At 37.2% G+C, this 20,286-nt stretch overlaps 1 pseudogene; it reads right to left on the bottom strand.

The window, feature by feature from the left end:
• The window catches only part of LOC121394103, a 41,549-nt pseudogene extending 36,842 nt beyond the window's left edge, over positions 1-4,707 (bottom strand).
• Between the last annotated feature and the right edge of the window lie 15,579 nt (positions 4,708-20,286).

The raw sequence follows: 20,286 nt of genomic DNA, 5'->3' as shown, positions 1-20,286 counted from the left end.
TGAAAATTCATATGTACGTATGTTTTTCATTTGGGGTCAGTACGTACCACATACTTTGGTAACTATTCAGTAGACCTCTGACGTCCATATTTAGGGTGATTTTTCTTTGTACGTAAAACATTGTGTGTGATAAAAGCGGCAAACTGCAATATTTTTAGGCGATTTTCAGAAATTTTGTAAAAACCTCTATGTGGAGGTTGCAGTTTGGTAGTTTGGTGTAGAAAGATGTCTTTATCTTTGTTGGATTCGTCAGAATGTGTATTTTACAAAAATATATGGTTTTGGGGGGTCTTTGCTGTTAGGAGGGTCTTGAGGCACATAATATGAAGTCAAGGGTCTATGTTCACAGACGGTGAATCGGCAGAGGAGAAAACTCATATGCACTATTTTCATTTGGGGTCCGTACATGCCAGCTGCCTTGGTATATCAATGCATATTTGGCATCAAACTGTTCATTAGACAATTGGCATCAATATTTATGATGTTTTACAATTGTATGTAAGAAATTGGGTGAAATAAATGCGGCCAATTGCAATATTTTTAGGCGATTTTCAGAAATGAAAAACCGTTGCTTTTATCGCCAAATTTAGGAAAGGCTTGTAAATTGGTACTATGGAGTAGAAAGTAATGCATACCCAATTTGGATTCGCAGGAATGTGTACTTTCCGAAAATATATGATTTTCTGGGGTGAACTTACTTTTTCCTACCTTTGACCCCCCAAAACTATGTAAATGTGTTGATTTTGCAGTACCTGAAAAATTGGGGCCCCTTTTTGCCACATGCATAGGTACACCTATACATATTGGGCATCAAACTGTTCAGAGGACCCTAGGCTTTTATATTTGGGGTAATTTATCTTGATACCTAATATTATGTGGGAAATACTATGCTGCAGGGTGGAAATTTTGAGGTGATTTTTGGAAATGTCACCAAAATCACCAAATTTAGGAATGGTTTGCGGCTTGGTACTTTGGAGTACAAAGACATGTCTACCCAATTTGGATTCACAGGAATGTGTACTTTCCGAAAATATATGGTTTTCTGGGGTGAACTTACTTTTTTTTACCTTTGACCCCCCCCCCCAAACTATGTAAATGTGTTGATTTTGCAGTACCTGAAATGACAGACCATATGGGGGTCTTCCTTTTGGGGCCCCTATATGCCACGTGCTTGGGTACACCTATACATATCGGGTATCAAACTGTTCAGAGGACCCCAGGTTTTCATATTTGGGGTGATTTCTCTTGATACCTAAAAGTATGTGGTAAATACAATGCTGCAGGGTGGAAATTTTGAGGTGATTTTTGGAAATGACACCAAAATCACCAAATTTAGGAATGATTTGCGGCTTGGTGCTTTGGAGTAGAAAGACATGCATACCCAATTCGGATTTGGGGGAACATGTACTTTCCAGAAATATATGGTTTTCTGGGGTGAACGTACTTTTTTCTAACTTTACCCCCCCAAAACTATTTAAATGTGTTGATTTTGCAGTATCTGAAATTACAGAACCAATAGCTCAAATGGGGTTTCTATATTTTAGGGCCTCTATATACCACATGTTTAGGTAAACCTATACATATTGGGCACTGCTCAGTGGACCCCAGGCTTTCATATTTGGGGTTTACATTGATACCCAATGATGTGTGGAAGATATGATGCTGTAGAGTGGAAGCTTTGATGTCATTTTTCCAAAAATTCACCAATTTATAGAAAACATTATAAATCTAGGAAAGAATTGCAACTTGGTAGTTTGGAGTACATAGATATATTTACCCATTTTTGATTCATCAGAATCTGTTCTTTCTAATAATGGGTAGTTTTGTAGGGTAAACCTACTGTTTGTGGAATGTTTGGCCTTGAAATGAGAAGTAAGCCGTTTGGCGAGCGATGCTTTGGAAATTTGGTAGTGTACTGCTTGTAGATTTTGATCTACACAAGTGAGAAATCTCCATAAAACTATATATATTTGGTATTGCCGCCTTCAGTAGACATAGACCTTTGTGAAACATGATTTTTTTCATTTTATTAGACACTTAGAAACCTATATAAGTAGAATTACATATTTTGAAAGTTCAGGTTGTCCTGAAAAAAAAACAATATGCTGTTTTCCTAGGTAAAAGACCGCCCCAGGAAAGGCCCTTAAAGTGAAAGAGTACAACATGTCTAAAAACTGCTTGGCAGTAGATGTTCGCATCTAGGACAAAATGGCTGGCAGGGAAAGGGTTAAGGGTGGGGAGCACCTTCAATTTAGGCCAAAACAAAAGTGAGAGCGGGTTGGGGCAGGCAGTTTTATGAAGGATACTGATGTTATTAAAGGCCAAAACATACCCATGTGTAAAAATAAATAAAAAAATATTTTTTTCCCCTGAGAAGTGCACCCCCAATGATTGCATCCCCGGCAGATGCCTACTCTACCTACCCCTTGTTCTGGCCCTGGCAATGTCTAAGGAATGAGAGAGGTTATACTTCCTGACATTTTAGTCAGCTTCAAAATAGTAGTGCATTGTTATTATGGTAAGAACTGGAGAATTTGAGAAAACTGTCCTCTTTAAGCAATCAAATTTAACATATTGCCTGTTTCAGCCTATATCAACTATAACATACAGTACCAGATATTAATGTGTGAATTAAAAATAAATTAAATATAAAGGATCTGTGATTTATTTAAACAATTTGACAGATACATACTGCAAATTAGTAGTGGAGATTAAATTTAGGAATGACATTAAAAGTTAGGTTTTAAAAGACATAAAGAGGATTATTTGTTGTTTGAATGACAGTTTATATACTATTGTAGAAGAGCATATTCCAGTGCCAGACATTTGAAATTGTTAAAGGGATGGTTCACCTTTAAGTTAACTTTCAGCATGTTATAGCATATATAAAAAGGGGCATAGATACGAAGGAGAAGGGGGTTATTCTTTCACTGTTGAAAGCACTGGTAAGGTCCCATCTAGAATATGCCATACAGGTTTGGTCTCCAGTGCTGAAACAAGATATTTATTGAATTAGAGAGGTGCAGAGAAGGGCAACTAAACTGGTAAAAGGAAAGACTGACCAAGTTGGGGCTGTTTACGCTGGAGAAGAGGCGCTTAAGTGGTTATATGATTTACTATTTATACATATATAAGCACAAAACAAAAACAGTGGTACAGTGTTAACCAGTAGCAAAAATAACAAATAAAAAAACAAACAAATACAAAAAGTATTGTAGAAGCTATACCTAGGCTGACGAAGGGAGCTTGTGCCCCGAAAGCTTGCCATGTATTTTTATTGTTAGTCAATATAGGTATCACTTCTACAATACTTTTTGTATTTGTTTGTTTTTTTTATTTGTTACAAATATAAAGAAATCATATAATAATCTCTCTAATGCTTTATTTACCAGTAGGTCTTTCCAACTGACACAAGGTCACCCATTCTGATTAGAAGAAAGGAGGTTCCGCCTAAATATTCAGAAGGGGTTTTTTTTCAGTGAGAGCTGTGAAGATGTGGAATTCTCTCCCTGAATCAGTCATACAGACAGATACATTTGATAATTTTAAGAAGGGGTTGGATGGCTTTTTAGTAAGGGAGGCAATACAGGTTATGTAAGATAGCTCATAGTACAAGTTGATCCAGGGACTATTCAGATTGGCATCTTGGAGTCAGGAAGGAATTTTTCCCCCCTTTTCAACTAGCAGTTAGGCAGGTTATATAAAGACTTAAAAGGTTGAACTTGATTGGTGTGTCTTTTTTCAACCTAACTTACTATTTTACTATGCTACTATGTTTGCCTTGGGCTATTTGCTGCAGTTTCCTATCGCTCTAGATTATATAATTTACCATGTGCCACCTTCTGCATTGATTGGCAAAGAGATAGTCAAGAAAAAGACAGGGGAACCAAAGGATATCTTAATTAATAGAAAAATGCAGTGCATCATTTAATCATGCACAACAATATAAATTCATTTTTAAAAGGAAGGAAATGTTTTATATCATTCTTACTTGGTAGGTGGCACACTAAGCATATTGGTGTGTATACATACATAGGTACTTTCCTCAAAGTTGTGTTCCCAGAATTAAAAGTAGGCAGGAAGTTCACCTTAATATTACTTTCAGAATGATATAGTTGAGATTATTTAAAGATCAATTCAATTTAAATATAAAACATAGTGATGTGGTTAAACTGTGCAGTGAAGGATCAATGCCAGCTCTTCTTCAAATGACTTGAGATTAAACCAACATCTCCTAAAATAATTCAGTAAAAAAATACCAAGATACACATTTAATAAATTGCTTCTTACCAACTGAAGAAGTGGGAACCACTTTGCAGAAATGGTAAAGTGTTAACTAACCTCTTCATTATACAGCAATTACTGATCATAGTATCTGCTTTATTTATTAAAAGAATCCAGCTCATAATCATTGGAAAAACAATGACATTTACCTGATTGGAGAAACTTGACCAGGCATTAATGTATTAATGCATTCTTCTAGATTGCATATTCAAATATGAATGCTGAATTATTTCCTCCAAGCTCCAAAGACAATTTTTTGCAGTGAGGAGCACATTTCTCAATTATGTGCTGTGCTGTAATTGTACTGCCAGTAAATGAGATGATGGGAACATCAGGGTGGCAGACAAGAGCTTCTCCGGCTCTCTGAGCTGTTCCAAACACAATGTTGACTACACCTGGTGGGACACCTTGAAGAAGCAAATGGCATATTTAGGGATAGGTGTATATTGTTTTTTTTTTTTTTTGCTTAAACAGTAATAACTGTAATGGCAAAAAAAACATTTTCAAAAGAAAAGCACATTGAGATGATACATTACCTTTTACTTTAGATAATAATACTCAGATTCCAAATACCCTTTCTCTAGAATGCCTTTGACAACACTGTACCTGAGCCTTAATTAGTCGGGCTTTTGTTAAAACAGCAGATCAACGAGCAGGCATCAACTGACAAGCAAACAGGACAGGGAAATGCTGTTTCACATGCCAAATAGAAAAACACCTGTCAATTCAAAATAACAGGTATAGGATACTTTATCTGAAAACCCATTATCCAGAAAGCTCCAAATTACAAGAAGGCCAGTTACCATATACTCCATTTTAATCAGGTGCAATCCTGCCCAATTTGCCGTCCTGGGCGCCTTTTCCTTCTGCTTCCCCTTCTGTGCTCTCTGCACCATAAAAGCAGAATTTCCAGTTTCAGTTTTCCAATACGCTACTCTCCAAGTCCTACCCCTCAGAAGCCATGTTCCAATACCTTGCACTGATGAGATCTAACAAGATATATGGCTCTGAACCTTTAGGCTGTATCTGTGCTATAACCAGCAGTTCTGGATGCATAGTTGGCCAAAGGGACATAAAGGAGTGATTAGCATGTCTCCACCCATGATGCCTTATGGGAAAATCAAAACTCTTATTTTGGTATCTAGGCAGTGCTGTGTGTACAGCATGAGACAAATAAATACCTTCTGATTTCAGAAGGCTTCACTTTGCATGTAAAATGCTAGTGAAGGGCTTTTTGACTCATTTTAGCCCTTCTCACCCTAACCAGGTGTGGTTTTCCAATGGGTTGAAAACAAGAAATTCAGATCTTAAAGTTACCAGGAGTAGCATTTTTGCTGCCCCTGGTAAGCAGGGAAGCGCTTCTGCCTGAGGCAAGTTTCTCAACCTGCCTCATTGGGCAGTGCCCATGATTTTAACCAAATAATTGAATTTTTCAAAATGATTTAATTTTTCTCTGTAATAATAAAACAGTGCCTTGTACTTGATCCAAATGAAGAAACAAATAATCTTTATTGGAGGCAAAATAATCCAATAAGGTTTATTTAATTTTTAAATGTTTTAAAGTAGATTTAAAAGGTCCGATTTTACATACAATAATCCATTAAGAAGAGGGTTGCTGCATTCTGTGGTATGAGGCGAAAAATCTAAAATTGTATACTGACCAAGGTACATCCACTGTGCGTGCAAATGTAATTGTTTTGCCTGAAACAATTACAAAACATACAGACAGTGCAGAATTAATTAATGCAGGGGATTCAAACAATGTGCACTGACCACCATAGGAAAATGGGTTTGATGGAGAGTGGAAGATGCACAGTAGCAACCTGTATCAGTCTGACTTTAGTTAACCCAATTTCAACAATGTTATCAACAAAGGGATTTAGTTTGCAGGGTACAATTACTTGAGGGTGAAGCTATGATAATCAGAAATCCATAGTGGAGCGAACACCAATTAACTTGACTTAATCTTCAGTCTTTATTACTAATAATAGAATGTGTATTTGTAATTAGCTGGCATATTTAATGATGCCCACACATTAACGTGTCTGCCTTCTGGCATGAGGCTAATAATTTAGATATATCAGGTATAGTTATCATATTGGCTAAATCGTGACTCTATAGAATCTATACCTCTTTTTTTCTGTTAATTTCCCATGAAACAAAGTTTAAAGCTCAATTAGCTAACAATGAGGCCCCTATCCAAAGCAGCACAAAAATTTCCCAGTCTTACTGCGTGATATTTATTATGTTATATTATGTAAATTAGCTCAAGCAATAAAATTCAGGTTAAGGGGAAAAAAACAACACAATAAAGTGGAGGCGCAAACCAAGTCAGCACTGAGTCAGAACACAACTTGTTAATCCCAAACTGGGAAAGTTAGGTAGCATTTGAAAGGAAATAGTTTTGCATAAATGCTTTGCTCTAAGTACAGTCACAGCAAGAGTATGGGTATTTCCTAAAGCTTTAACTTCAACTTCTTTTCACTGGGCTTTGCAATGAAAAACTCTGCTGCACACCACAATGAAAGAGTCCCTTCACCTGCAGGCCCATATAGACTCTACAGACATCTGACAATTTCCCTTGTATTTGATGTCAGGGAGATTATAAACTGGATTGCAGAAATCTATTATTTATCAGAAAAATAATAAGAAAAGTCCCTTACACTGACGAAAATAATGCTTATGGGAAAACAGGGTTCACCCCAGCAGTTAATATCTATACAGCCACTACAGGAAATGCAGACTTTATTCAGAGCATTAAACAATTGTCACGTCTTTTGTTCAACAAACACAGAATGATTGTGGCTACCTTAAGGTCTTGGTTTGTTGATGTTGTGCCGACATTGTAGTATCAATATAACCTCTTTTGTAATCGGTATAGCCCAGTAAAGGTGGTCAATAATGACATTCAGTTTGTGTATGGTAAGAGACGAGGCAACAGATATTGGCAAAAGGCTTGTATATCTGTTGTCTCATCAATCAGCCAAGATGGAAAATTTTGATTGGGCACCTTTAAAGAGGTATTTTATGAGAAAACTGCCCATTAGTATTACATTACTGGGGTGCAAGTCTCCCAGGAGTTTACCTTTATATGAACTTAGGAAGGCACATTTATCAATATTCGAATTTTGAATTCATGCGAAGTTTTTTTAACTCACATGAATTAGATTTTTTTAGAAATTAGAATATTTATTATAGAAATCGAATATCTTAAACGCTGAAGAATTTTACTGAGTCAAAAAACCTGATTCAAGTTTTTTCTCCAAAAAAAACTTGAATGCCAGGAAGGCAGCAAACATCTCCAAATTGCCCACTGGACCTCTCCCTTTGACTTATACAGCAATTCGGCAGGTTTTAGGTGGCGAATAGTCAAATTCTAATTCCTAAAGTGCTAGAGTATGATAAATCTGGAAAATTTAATTTTAATTAGAATTCAAATTAAAATTCGAATCGAGTTTGGATAATTCAAATTTGAGAGTTTTGACCATAAAAAATTCTAAAATTCGAATTTTCAATTTGACCCTTAATAAATATGCCCCTTAGTATTGATGTTAATCGTGAGTTATTGAGACAATATGCAGTTCGTCTTCATTTTTTATTTTTTTTGTGGTTTTTGCATTATTGAGCTGGGGTGGGGATCTGGTTAGCCCAGGCAACCAGACATTTTAAATTGCAAGCTGGAAAAAGAAAGAAACAAAAAATTCAAAAATAAAGAAAATAAATTAAGACCAATTGAAAAATTGCTTAGAAACAACTCATTTATATTGTAATGACTGCAGAGGCGAATCACAGACAAACTAACACATACAGTAGACAGCCAATTTACAAAGTGAATGAACATCCAATTGCCTCTCAACTGCATAAAATAAATGATGTTGCAGACAGTAAACCTTGGTCTTTAGATTCTGCAACTGCAAACTGCTCCAAACAGCTCTCAATCAGGTCGGCCAGTTTGTGCAATATTGCAGATCTTTCCTGGGGGCTCTTAGAAGACCATGCTGGGAAAGCAGCATTGGCAGCAAGTACAGCTGCATCAACAAGAAAACTATAGTAAATCATTATACATATGTATATCACTGTACACATTCATATACAGTATATTAACTTGCATGTAGCAAGTGATTGAAAAGTGATTGAGAAAATATACGTTCACAGTGTATTCTTTGTGCAGAGAACCATTTGCCAATCCTGATAGTTAAAGGGATACTGTCATGGGAAAACATGTTCTCTTTCAAAATGCATCAGTTAATAGTGCCTTTCCAGCAGAATTCCGCACTGAAATCCATTTTTCAAAAGAGCAAACAGATTTTGTTATATTCTATTTTTAAATCTGACATGGGACTAGACATGTCAATTTCCTAGCTGCCTCCAGTCATGTGACTTGTGCTCTGATAAACTTCAATAACTCTTTACTGTTGTACTGCAAGTTGGAGTGATATCGCCCCTTCCCTCCCCCCCCCAGCAGCCTAAGAACAGAACAATGGGAAGGTAACGAGATAGCAGCTCCCTGACACAAGATAACAGCTCCCTGGAAGATCTAAGAACAGCACTTAAAGTGGACCCGTCACCCAGACACAAAAATCTGTATAATAAAAGTCCTTTAAAAATTAAACATGAAATCCAATTTCTATTTTTTATTAAAGCATTCATAGCTGTTGTAAACTCATTTAAAAATCTCAGCTGTCAATCAAATATTGTCTGCACCGCCTCTATGCCTAGGCATAGAGGAGGGGCAGACAATTACTTTCACTTTCCATTCAGCACTTCCTACATGCCACTTCTCTCCCCACATTCCCCTGTTCTCTTCACCATTTAATTGTGTAACCAGGACATGGAGATGGACATCAGGTCGCCCATTCTGTTGCACAAACAAGATTCTGAGATGATACAAGGCTTGTCTTAATAACAGTGTCCACAAAATGGCTCCTGCCTGCTTGTTATAATTATGAATTCCCAGACTGATGGAAACAAGATTCAAATAATTTATATAGTGTAATTAAAGTTCATTTTGCTTGACTAATGTGATAAAATAAGATTTTGAATATTTTTTTTCGGTGACGGGTCCACTTTAATAGTAAAAGCCAAGTCCCACTGAGACAGATGGAAATTGGCTTTGGCAAAATTCTAATTCGCTTTATCACCTGATGATTTATGTTTAAAATGTGGCATTTCTTATTTTTCGTACCTTGCTGCCATAATCAATTTTATATGGTAGAGTGAATTATTTGCAGTGTAAGCAATGTAATTTGGAAAAGAAAAATACACCATAAAAATCATGACAGTATCCCTTTAAGACACCAGGTAATCTTGATTTTGTTGCCTTTATATCGTTTCATTGCTTAATGTTAATTTTAGGCCATTATCATGAAAGTTATACAGTACCTTGTAATAGTATTCAGACTAATTTTACTGTTGTTTTCTGTATTTGATATAAAGAACTTTAAACAAAAATCTAAAAAATTTAAACTGAAATATGTGGTTTGCATATATTTAAGTAAGTATTTAAGAGCCCTTTCTTTGCCATAACAACAGCTTTGCACAGGGTTTAGAGTGACTGGCACAATTATTCAGGCAGATTTGCTGCATGTGATTCTGTGAGGCTGGTCACACTGTGCAAAGTAGCATGAGAGTGATCAAGCAGGAACAGTTTCCTGTGATCAGATGAAACAAGAGACAAGTAAAATGTGGTGCAAATCTAATACTGTTCACACCTCAAGAGCACTATACTTCTAGTCTATATGTTGGTGGTTTTATCATGCTATGTTACTGCTTTTAATCAACAGAGACTGGACATCTTGACTGATGAATGCGTGGTACATGGCAATACGGGAGAAGAAGTGTGTACCTGCTAAAGAAACTGAAGCGTTAAGTAAACTCATCTTTCAGATAATGATGACAATCAAATCAGAGCTGGTAATACACTTAAAGATCCACTTGTTGGTTGATACCGAGCTGATCCAAGCGTCAGGCCCTAGGGTCCAAATATTGGATCACAGGCAGTGTGAGTGAGGACTGCATCAACAAACCAATGCATGTTAGAGTTCCTATTTGATTTTTAAACATGTCTGGTCAATATCTGGCCAATTTACATCCAGACATCAGTTGAGGAAGCCTGTCTGACGACCCTACACATGGATCTGTCAGTAGCTTTTGCCAGGCTGTGCATGGTCACCTTAACATTAGTGTTGCTCAAGAACATAAAGGCAAATTGTATCAGACATTGAACAAGCAATATCCTAAACAACCAAAAACATTGAGAATAGGTGTCACAATTTTGGCATAAAAGACAAACCCAACCATATTATGGTAAAAATGTTTTATCAGTATGGGCCCATGTATTAACTTTGATTCATCTTTTATTTTCTTATGAAGGTATAGCAGGCAAAACCCTTAAAGAGTGATACTTAGGGGCACATTTACTTAGGGTCGAATATCGAGGGTTAATTAACCCTTGATATTCGACTGTCGAAGTTAAATCCTTCGACTTCGAATATCGAAGTCGAAGGATTTACTGCAATAAGTTCGATCGAACGATTCGAAGGATTTTAATCCATCAATCGAACAATTTTCCTTCAACCTAAAATTTGTTTGAAAGCCTATGGGGACCTTCCCCATAGGCTAACATTGAGGCTCGATAGCTTTTACTTGGCGAAGTAGGGGTTCAAAGTTTTTTTTAAAGAGACAGTACTTGAAAGTCGTAGTCGAAGGTCGAAGAAGCCAATTCGATGGTCGAAGTAGCCAAAAAAATCATTCGAAATTTAAAGTTTTTTTTATTCTATTCCTTCACTCGAACTAAGTAAATGCACCCCTTATTGTACTATAAAGTGTGGATTTTAGTGTGTGAACAGGAATATACTACAATCCTTCTTGGAGCAACTCCCAGCATGTTTATGTTACTCTTTTCAGTAAACAATCTAGATGACAGGGGTTATTTTGCAGCAATGAACTTGTTTAACAGTGAACATCTGAACAAATGAAATCAGCAGTTGAGGCAGTTCAGATTTCAGTTATGACAAATCCTCTCCAGAGTTAAAATAGGCAAATCATTACAGATTACCACACTCAAGCACCAGTTCTTTCCTGGAGAATAGTCCTGTTCTCTGTGATCTTCAGTCTGTGGTCTTGTATTGTGGCAACCAACTTCACCCTTTGAACATCCCTGTACTAGTGGCTTACACACCACAGGGTCCTAACCCCACTATTCCTGCTTGTTGGAGAGGAAGGCTTCTCACCAGTGCCGAGCCAACGCGGGCAGGCGCCCTAGGCAGCCTGGCCCGGCAAAGCGCCCAATACGCTAGTGCGCATGCGCAAAAAGACACAAGTGCGCATGCGCACTTTCGTTCTTCGCGCATGCGTACTAGTATTTTTCGCGCATGCGCACTAGCGCAAACACGCACGTCGGCCACAGCAGGGACCGGACTAGGGGATAGCAGAGGCAGAGAAGGTGCGTGCCTGGCGCCCCTCAAGCATTGCGCCCTAGGCACATGCCTATTCTGCCTATCCCTAGTTCCGGCCCTGCTTCTCACTACCTTTTTAAAGTGGACCCGTCACCCAGACATAAAAATCTGTATAATAAAAGTCCTTTTCAAATTAAACATGTCAATCAAATATTTTCTGCCCCTCCTTTTTGCCTAGACATAGAGGCTGGGCAGACAATTACTTTCACTTTCCATTCAGCACTTCCTAGATGTCACTCCTCTCCCCACATTCTTCTGTTCTCTTCACCGTTTAATTGTGTAGCCAGGGCATAGGGATGGACATCTGGTCCCCCATTCTGGTGCACAAACAAGATTCTGAGATGATACAAGGCTTGTCTTAATAACAGTGTCCACAAAATGGCTCTTGCCTACTTGTTATAGTTATGAATTCCCAGATTGAAGGAAACAAGATTCAAATAGTTTAAATAGTGTAATTAAAGTTCATTTTGCTTGACTAATGTGATAAAATAGGATTTAGAATTTTTTTTTGGGTGACGGGTCCCCTTTAAGCCTGCCTCACTTCTAGAGCAACTATAACTTTGAGCTGACTAACACTAGCTAAGCCTGATCTAAACATACACATATATTACAATAGATCCAGGGAAGATACATTAGCTGCCTCGGTAAATCAAAGGACCTCTTAGGTGTCCAAATATAGGGGAAACTACCTGAGTAAAATACTGAACCCTTAGGGTCTCTACACTTATTTATGCCAACAGAGAAGAGAGATTAAGGAGTGTAGATGGGACACAACTGGGGGTGGCCAAAATAATCTATATTTGGTTCACTTGAAGTTGATGTTGAAACAACAGCAATGTTGGCCTTGGAAACAAACAACTCTAAAATTGTGAGATTTAAAATGTGCTGATTTTATAGATTCATTTTAACACATTTATATTATATACATTTATAGCAAACTGTTTTTGATAGCAAGCAATTCTCTGTATATTATCTGTATTTATTTTAATGCAGATTTATTACATACAATATAGTTCATGTATTATGGTGCTCCATAAGGATAGGATGTACTTGAATAGCTATAATGGCAGGCAGACCCTATAAATCAGCACTAACCGGTAAGAATCTCCCTTTAGTAAAACATGCATGCACAAAGTATATACACAGGTACCAAATTTGTTTATTTTAATAAAATACAATTACATGAATGTGCAAAAAAAACAAAAACACAAATTCAACCCTATAAATCACCCTTTAGGGCAGAACTCCATGGAACCTTGTGATATGATGCGATGCATCACTCTCAGAGGAAACGCAGATGACTAGTCGGAGGAGCCAAATATAATGTGAGTTATAGAAACATTGCAGCTACAAACTACACACAATAGGACTGTCGGATGAAGATGCAGTGTACGGCATTCACTTCCGACAGTCGTGTCGTATATATGTAGTTTGCAGCTGCGATGTTTCTATCACTTACATTACATTACTCCCAGCGCAGCGCGTCACATCACATCACAATGCTCTGTAAAGTTCTGCCCTTAAGTGACATGCAGCATATAGTTTATGGCACCCTAATACAGAGTCCATAGTGCCAATGCTGTATATTAAACTTTTCTACATGGTCTTATCTGAGTGTTTTTGTACATGCCAACGTGTGACATAGATCAGAAAGACTGTTGGCATGGAAAGGGTTATGTTCTTTATGGGAAATAATGTCTATTATTTAGTAATCTCATTATCATCTGTGTTAAGTACAAAAATTAAAGATCCAAACCTTTATTATTTTTTATTATTTAATTAGGTTTTCTAAAAGTGCTGCTATTTATCTGCTATTTACGTTTCAGGGCTGGATATCATACAAAGGGGGTTATATAACTAAAGGTGCAAAGTTGATATAGGTTGAGTCCCCTATAGCAGTCAACATTTACAAAGCAAATATCTTATTGGTTGCTATGGTTACTGCACCTTGGAAAAAAAAATTCTTTAATTTCCCCCAGAGAGGTCTATGGTGATTCTGTAAAAGATGGGGGGCATAAAAATCTCTTTGGAGAACCACTTCTGTCCCACATGCCCCCAGCTGGACAGCCTTGATTTATATGAATATACTGAACTAATGCACTTAACAAAAATGAATTACAATTTGCACATTAGTTCAGACAAGTTGCAATATAATACAATATGGCAATACATTATAAACAGAGTAGTAAATCTTTGACTCCTCCTCAAACTTTTAGAGAGCATGCCTGGCTTGTTTGAAGCTGGTCATTTACATATATATACATCATCTGAAGTCTGACTAATGTACATTAGTAAAAGTAAACATCACTTCTGTAGTTCTTGCAATAACCTTGTAACAGCTTGTCTGTAGTTTAAGGCTAATGTGACATGAGGTTTAATTTTTGGCCTGCACATAAGAGCAGGTTGAAAATCATCCCCTCCGCTGGCATCAGCCTTCTCCTATGACTGCACCTGGAACCACTGCATCAGCACATGGAGTGGATTTTGGAGCAGAAATCCACTCTGCACCCAGGTCAACACACTGGCTGTCATGGACCTGAGTGCATGAATTGTTGTAATGTATTGAATCCATTTTTGGATTTGCGAGAGTACTAAAAAAAAAGTTAAAAATATATTTTGAGGGGTACCACATTCAATAAAACTATGCATAAAGAGGTAATTATATAAAATTGAGTATACAGTATATAAGACCAGTTGTTCCACATGACTGCAAATTCCACTTTCTGTTATTTCTGTTATTTCCAGAGTCAAGCATTATGATGTCAAAACAAAATAACCATATTTAGATAACCTGACTTTCTAAAAATGTCACCTCAATTAATGATTTAAGGAGATCAAAATAGGAAGCTATTTTCAGAGACAATAGAACCCCATTTTAATAGGCGCGTGAACGTGAAATAAATGTCAAGAATGACCAGATATACTTACCTCTTGCTTGTTACTGTCTGGGACTCTACAGTGGACTTCACCTGTGCAGGACATTGACATCTATATAAGAATTTCAAGATCACTTTAAGTGGCAACCCACTGTGCTGCATAGATTTTAGCATTGCCCTACAGTGTTGTAGCCATCATTTTATAAATGATGGCTACTTTAACAAAATAATAATACTTCATAGATATATATTTCAGATCTACAGGTGCATTATTAATAATGGTTAGCATTTAATATGATAATTGATGGGTCCTTTGAAATATACACTGCAGATTGCAATCTCATTCCTTTTTACAATGAGAATTGGACAGTATATCTGGTCATATTTTAAACTGTGTACATTTTTAAAACACGGTTGGTTGGGTCATTATCTGCACCTAGCTTGTATGTTCTCCCCATGTCTGCTTGGGTTTCTTCCCACATTACAAAAAAACAGAGTAAGGAAAATTGTACCTAGTGAACAGTGACTAATGTAAATGATATCTAATTTCTGTAAGAGCTCAGGGGGATTTATTTATATATATATATATATATATATATATATATATATATATATATATATATATATATATATATATATATATAAATATATATAAATAATATTTCTAATATAATACAAATGCGTTGAAAGGGTTATTAGTAATCAGTAAAGATGTATGCTGCAAACAACATGGACCACACGCATTGAAATTGATTACTAATCACTCATTAGTTCCAAGATTCAGTTCCATCCTTCACAGTATCGCCCAGTGGATATGTTGCTGGTATTAAAGTTAACTTTAAGTATGTTATAGAATGGTTAATATTAAGCAACTTTTCAATTGACCTTTTTTGTTGCTTATAGTTTTTTAATCATTTGCTTTCTTTTGGCTCTTTCCAGCTTTCAAATGGGGGTCACTGACCCCATCTTAAAACAAATACTATGCTGGGGGCCCAGAAGCACGTGCAGCAGCAGGACACGTAGATTTAATGTGCCTGCTGTTGCCTTGGGGCCCCTGGACGATCCCACACCAGGGGTCACTAGATCCCCCTAGGGGAGGGGGAACAGTGCAAGCAGCTTGAAAAGTTCTGCAGATCATTGAATCTATGTTCTGTGGCACTTATGTACTTTATCCACAGAACGTAGATTCTACAATCTGTGGCATTTAAAGGTTTAAATGGATGGGAGTAGCAGTCTCACCAGTATTCAACATTCAAATAAAAATAGGAAATATTCACTATTTAGAACTATGCTAAAATCTATGAGGCAAGTAGTTTTTCCAAACTTTTCCCTTAATCTCTGTTTGGAGTTTGTCAGGTTTTAAAACATTACTCTCACTATAGAAAATGTATCGGGCATGGACTATGGTTACCCTTTTTTCTTAATCTGGTACAGGTATGGGATCTGTTAAAGTCCGCCTCCCATAGACTCCATTTTTGTTTCCCTTTTCTCTGTACCTTGTACTTGGTCCAAACTGAGATACACTTAATCCTTATTAGAATAAAAAACAGCCTATTGGGTTTATTTAATGTTTATATGATTTTCTAGTAGATTCAAAGGGGTTGTTCACCTTCCAAACACTTTTCTAATCTTTTTTAGATTAAAGTTTAGATCAAGTTGTTTTTAGATTATTCGCCAGAAATAAAGACTTGTTTCACTTACTCTCCTTTATTTTCTACTGTTTTCCCAAAATCTAAGTTTAAAGTTGAATGCTCGTGTCGCTGGTGTTTTGAGTCTGGCAGCTCAGTAATTCAGGTGCAGACTGTGAACTTTTACAATTTTGCAACATTGAGTTGATACACTTCTCAACAGCATCTCTGGAGTATTAGCAACTATTGTATAAATTTTAACAGCTGCCTGTGATGAAACCTAGAGATTCTGCTCAGCAGGGACAAAGGTAAGATATGTATCAACTAAATGTATCCATTAAAAACAGTTTACAGGGTCAGCTGCTTCAGTAGGTAACAAATGACATTTTACACTTCAATATTAGAAAAACAGTGACACACAGAAAATAGAAAGTAATTTTTAAAGTCGTTATTTCTGGTGATCTATCTGAAAACAACTAGTTGTTTGAAGGTAAACCACCCCTTTAAAGTATGAAGATCCAAATTACAGAAAGATCCATTATCCAGAAAGCCCCAGGTCCTGAGCATTCTGGATAACAGGTCCCATACCTGTATAACTTTACTAACAAACAGTATGCTTTATTTTGTTCCTTTGGACTGGCCCATTGGTAGGGGTGGTTGTGAGATGAGAAAGTTCCAAAATACTTTGGAGAAATAATACATTTTTGTTGCTTTTGTTTTGTAACTTGTAGATGACTGTTCAAATCTTATTGCTTTCTATGGGCAACATTTGTCTCCAATGTTAATATATACCCCGAAATGCAATGCAAGTGCAAATCCTACATAACCTATCATTTAAATGGCAATGAAACCATGTTTTGTCAATGACCAACCACCAGAAACTGCCTATGCATTTGCAACCAATAAACCACTCCTAAAGTGAAAATGTTATAATTTACTAATTATCTTCCATGCATATTGACAAATAAAAGTACAGGTATGTGATCAATTATCTGGAATGTTTCAGACAAGGGGGCTAATTCACTAACCTCCGACAATTCGCCAGCGACGGCTTCACTCACAGCGCAACAGTTTGCCAGGAGTAGATTTGCCAGGACAACACTAATTCACTAAAATCCGAAATTGCGACCAGGGTGCCGAACTCTGACGAAGTTGCGCCAAGCGAAGTTGCGATATCGTTGGCTAATTTGCATACGGCGGGAAGTTAAAGTTCAATGGACGTATATGTTGCAGCAAATACATTACACTACACAAGCCTAGGAAATCTCAATAAAATAAAGTTGTTATAATGCCCTACACATGAGCCCATTGTATAGTTTATGTGCCATATGTTCAGAAATGTAGGGGGGGAAGCTGGTTACCCCAAAAAAAATTACACTCTTTTTCAGCCTATCACCCTGAAAAAATAAAAGACGCTAGCGTTTTTTGTGACTTAGAGAAATTTTCAACTATTTTTTTAGGAACTCCTATCTACTCTATTATACTTCGCCTGGTCTGAGGTGGCAAAGGCAAGTCTGGCACAAGAGGTAACGTTAAGTAAAATCTTAGTGAATTTGCATAGTTACATCCATTCGCCTGAGCGCAAATTCAGGCGTTAGGGAGCAAAGTACCACTAGAGCAGGGGTAGGGAACCTGCGGCTCCAGAGCCTCATGCGGCTCTTCATCCTGCTTGCTGCGGCTCAGTCTTGCGGCTTTGCCTGTCGGGTCGTATTTACAGCACTCGCACCTGCTGGTGGCTTCTTGAGTGTGCGACCACGGTAAGCACACTCAAGAAGCCGCCAGGAGGTGCGAGGGCTGTATAGACGTCCCAGGAGTGGCAAGACTGAGCCACAGCAAGATGATTCATCATGGTCCTTACTGCGGTCACACACTCAAGACAAGAGAGAGATAATCAGCATGGAGCTTCAGAAACAGAAGTCACATTAAACAGATGAGAACACTAGCATTTAATAGGGCCATTCAGTGTTTAATTTATTTCAAAGTAGCCCTGCATATACACAATGCACTTCTGTTTGTTGTATTCTGTTGTTGTAACAGTTAAAATTAAAAAAAGGTTAAAAAAGTTTATAAGCTGTGTTATGTTTTGCGGCTCCAGACTATTTTTCTTTAGTGGGAGAGGGGCAAAATGGCTCTATTAATAGTAAAGGTTGCTGACCCCTGCACTAGAGTCTATCTCCTTCTCTAGCGAAGTTACGCCTGCGTTAGTCATTTCGCCCTTTAGTAAATTTGCCCCAAGGAGTTTCGTAGATAGGGGGCTTTTACGTTATTTGGATCTCCATACCCTAACATCACAGAAAACATATTTTAACATTAAATAAAACCAATAGGATTGTTTTGCCACAAATGTGGATGTATGCTTGGTTAGAGTCACATCAAGTACAACATACTTTCTGATTATTAGAGAGAAAAAGTAAACAATTGGATTCTGGTCTACCCAGACCTTTCTGGATACCAGGCTTTTGGCAGACCCCATACCTGTATAAAATTATAGAACAGAATACAGTGGTCTTACTGATACAACTGAATTTGCTTATATTATAATAAAACACTGGCCGAAGAATGGAAGCCGGATAATGACAAGTAGTGATGAGCAAAATCTTTCACCATGTTTTGATGAAAAAATTATACCCATAGACTCCAATAGGTGAAAAAAGGTGTAAAAAAAAATTGTCTCCCATAAACTTAAATGCATTTCGACAAATCTTGAGATTCGCCCATCACTAATAACCGGTCATAACCACTCGTATGATAGATAAGGAGGATACAGGCCCTTAATGCAGGGCACCCCAAAGCCATTCATTTAAAAGCCTTTCAGCTATTGTTGAAGGCAAAGAATTACAGTTTTTGCACATTTCTGAAGATCTACAGTTAGCTTAGTATGGATATAGGTATGGGATGTTATGTTAGATAGGTATGTTTATATAAATATATGTGAGTTTATAGATAGGTCAGTATAAATATGTATATATATGTGCACTGGGATTTGCTCAAACTAAGTTTTTATTACACTACTATGACATATGTTTTGACTGCGTATCTTGACAGCGCTATATAAATAAATGATGATGATGACGACTTCTTAAAAATTTTATTTATTGGCATGTCCTCCACTACGATTCAAAATAAACACCACTAATATTATTTAATTCAATGATTTAAGTTTTGGTGATATTTTGCCATGCTGTTGCAATTAAAAAAAAATATCCTAAAAAAAGAATTTATTTCAGCTTCATTTGCCAAAGTAATCATGTCTTCAGTACATTAAATGAGATTATTTTAATTAAAAATGAAAAAAAATCTGTAAATATGTCTATCAGTAGCCAAATTTTATTTTCGTGCTTTTCCCTCAATCAGTAACGTAACTAAAGGGGGTGGGCCCTGGCGCGGGAAGTGCAGCCGGGCCCCCCGCCCCCTCCGTACGCCCGGAACTCCGTCAAAGTCAGTGGCGCGCGAGCTGCCGGGGGCAGTTGCACCCCCTGCTCCCCCGGTAGTTACGCCACTGCCTTCAATATCAGAATAAGTTAAGTGCAGCTTGCTAGTAACGTCTGCATTTCTGTCTGCTTTAGGATGGTAGAATGAGCATAGCAGCACATCACTAATGAGAATATATGGGGCTGAGCACTGTAGGTGCAGATGCTGCAATGTTGGCTGAGGTTCTCTTTATAATTGCACTTCATCTTTAGCCAAGCCTTTTTAAACTCAGGAAATCATAAAGCTATGCAGTTTGTACAGTGGAAACCTTCCCATGAGATTGTAGTGTCATTCCTCGAATGTAATATATGTGAAATGATCACAGTAAATGTTAGTATGTCCTGAGAAGTTTGAGATAGAAAGCTTAACAGGGTTTGTAGCCAATACTGTACAACAACCCTTAAACCATTTGTATGATGCTTTCATACTTTTTTGACACAAAATACAACTGTAGATAATCAGACCAGGGAAAGACTATCACAGTAAACTAGATACTCCAAATTAAATCCACCCAGAGGGTTAGTGTCTTAGCCTATCAAGACTTATATTGCAGGCCCCTTCTAAAGAATA

The sequence above is a fragment of the Xenopus laevis genome, chromosome 5S (genome assembly GCF_017654675.1).
Source record: "Xenopus laevis strain J_2021 chromosome 5S, Xenopus_laevis_v10.1, whole genome shotgun sequence".
Classification (NCBI taxonomy): Eukaryota; Metazoa; Chordata; class Amphibia; order Anura; family Pipidae; genus Xenopus; species Xenopus laevis.
The sequence above is the reverse complement of the archived record's forward strand: the minus strand, read 5'-3'. Positions and strand labels throughout refer to the sequence as shown.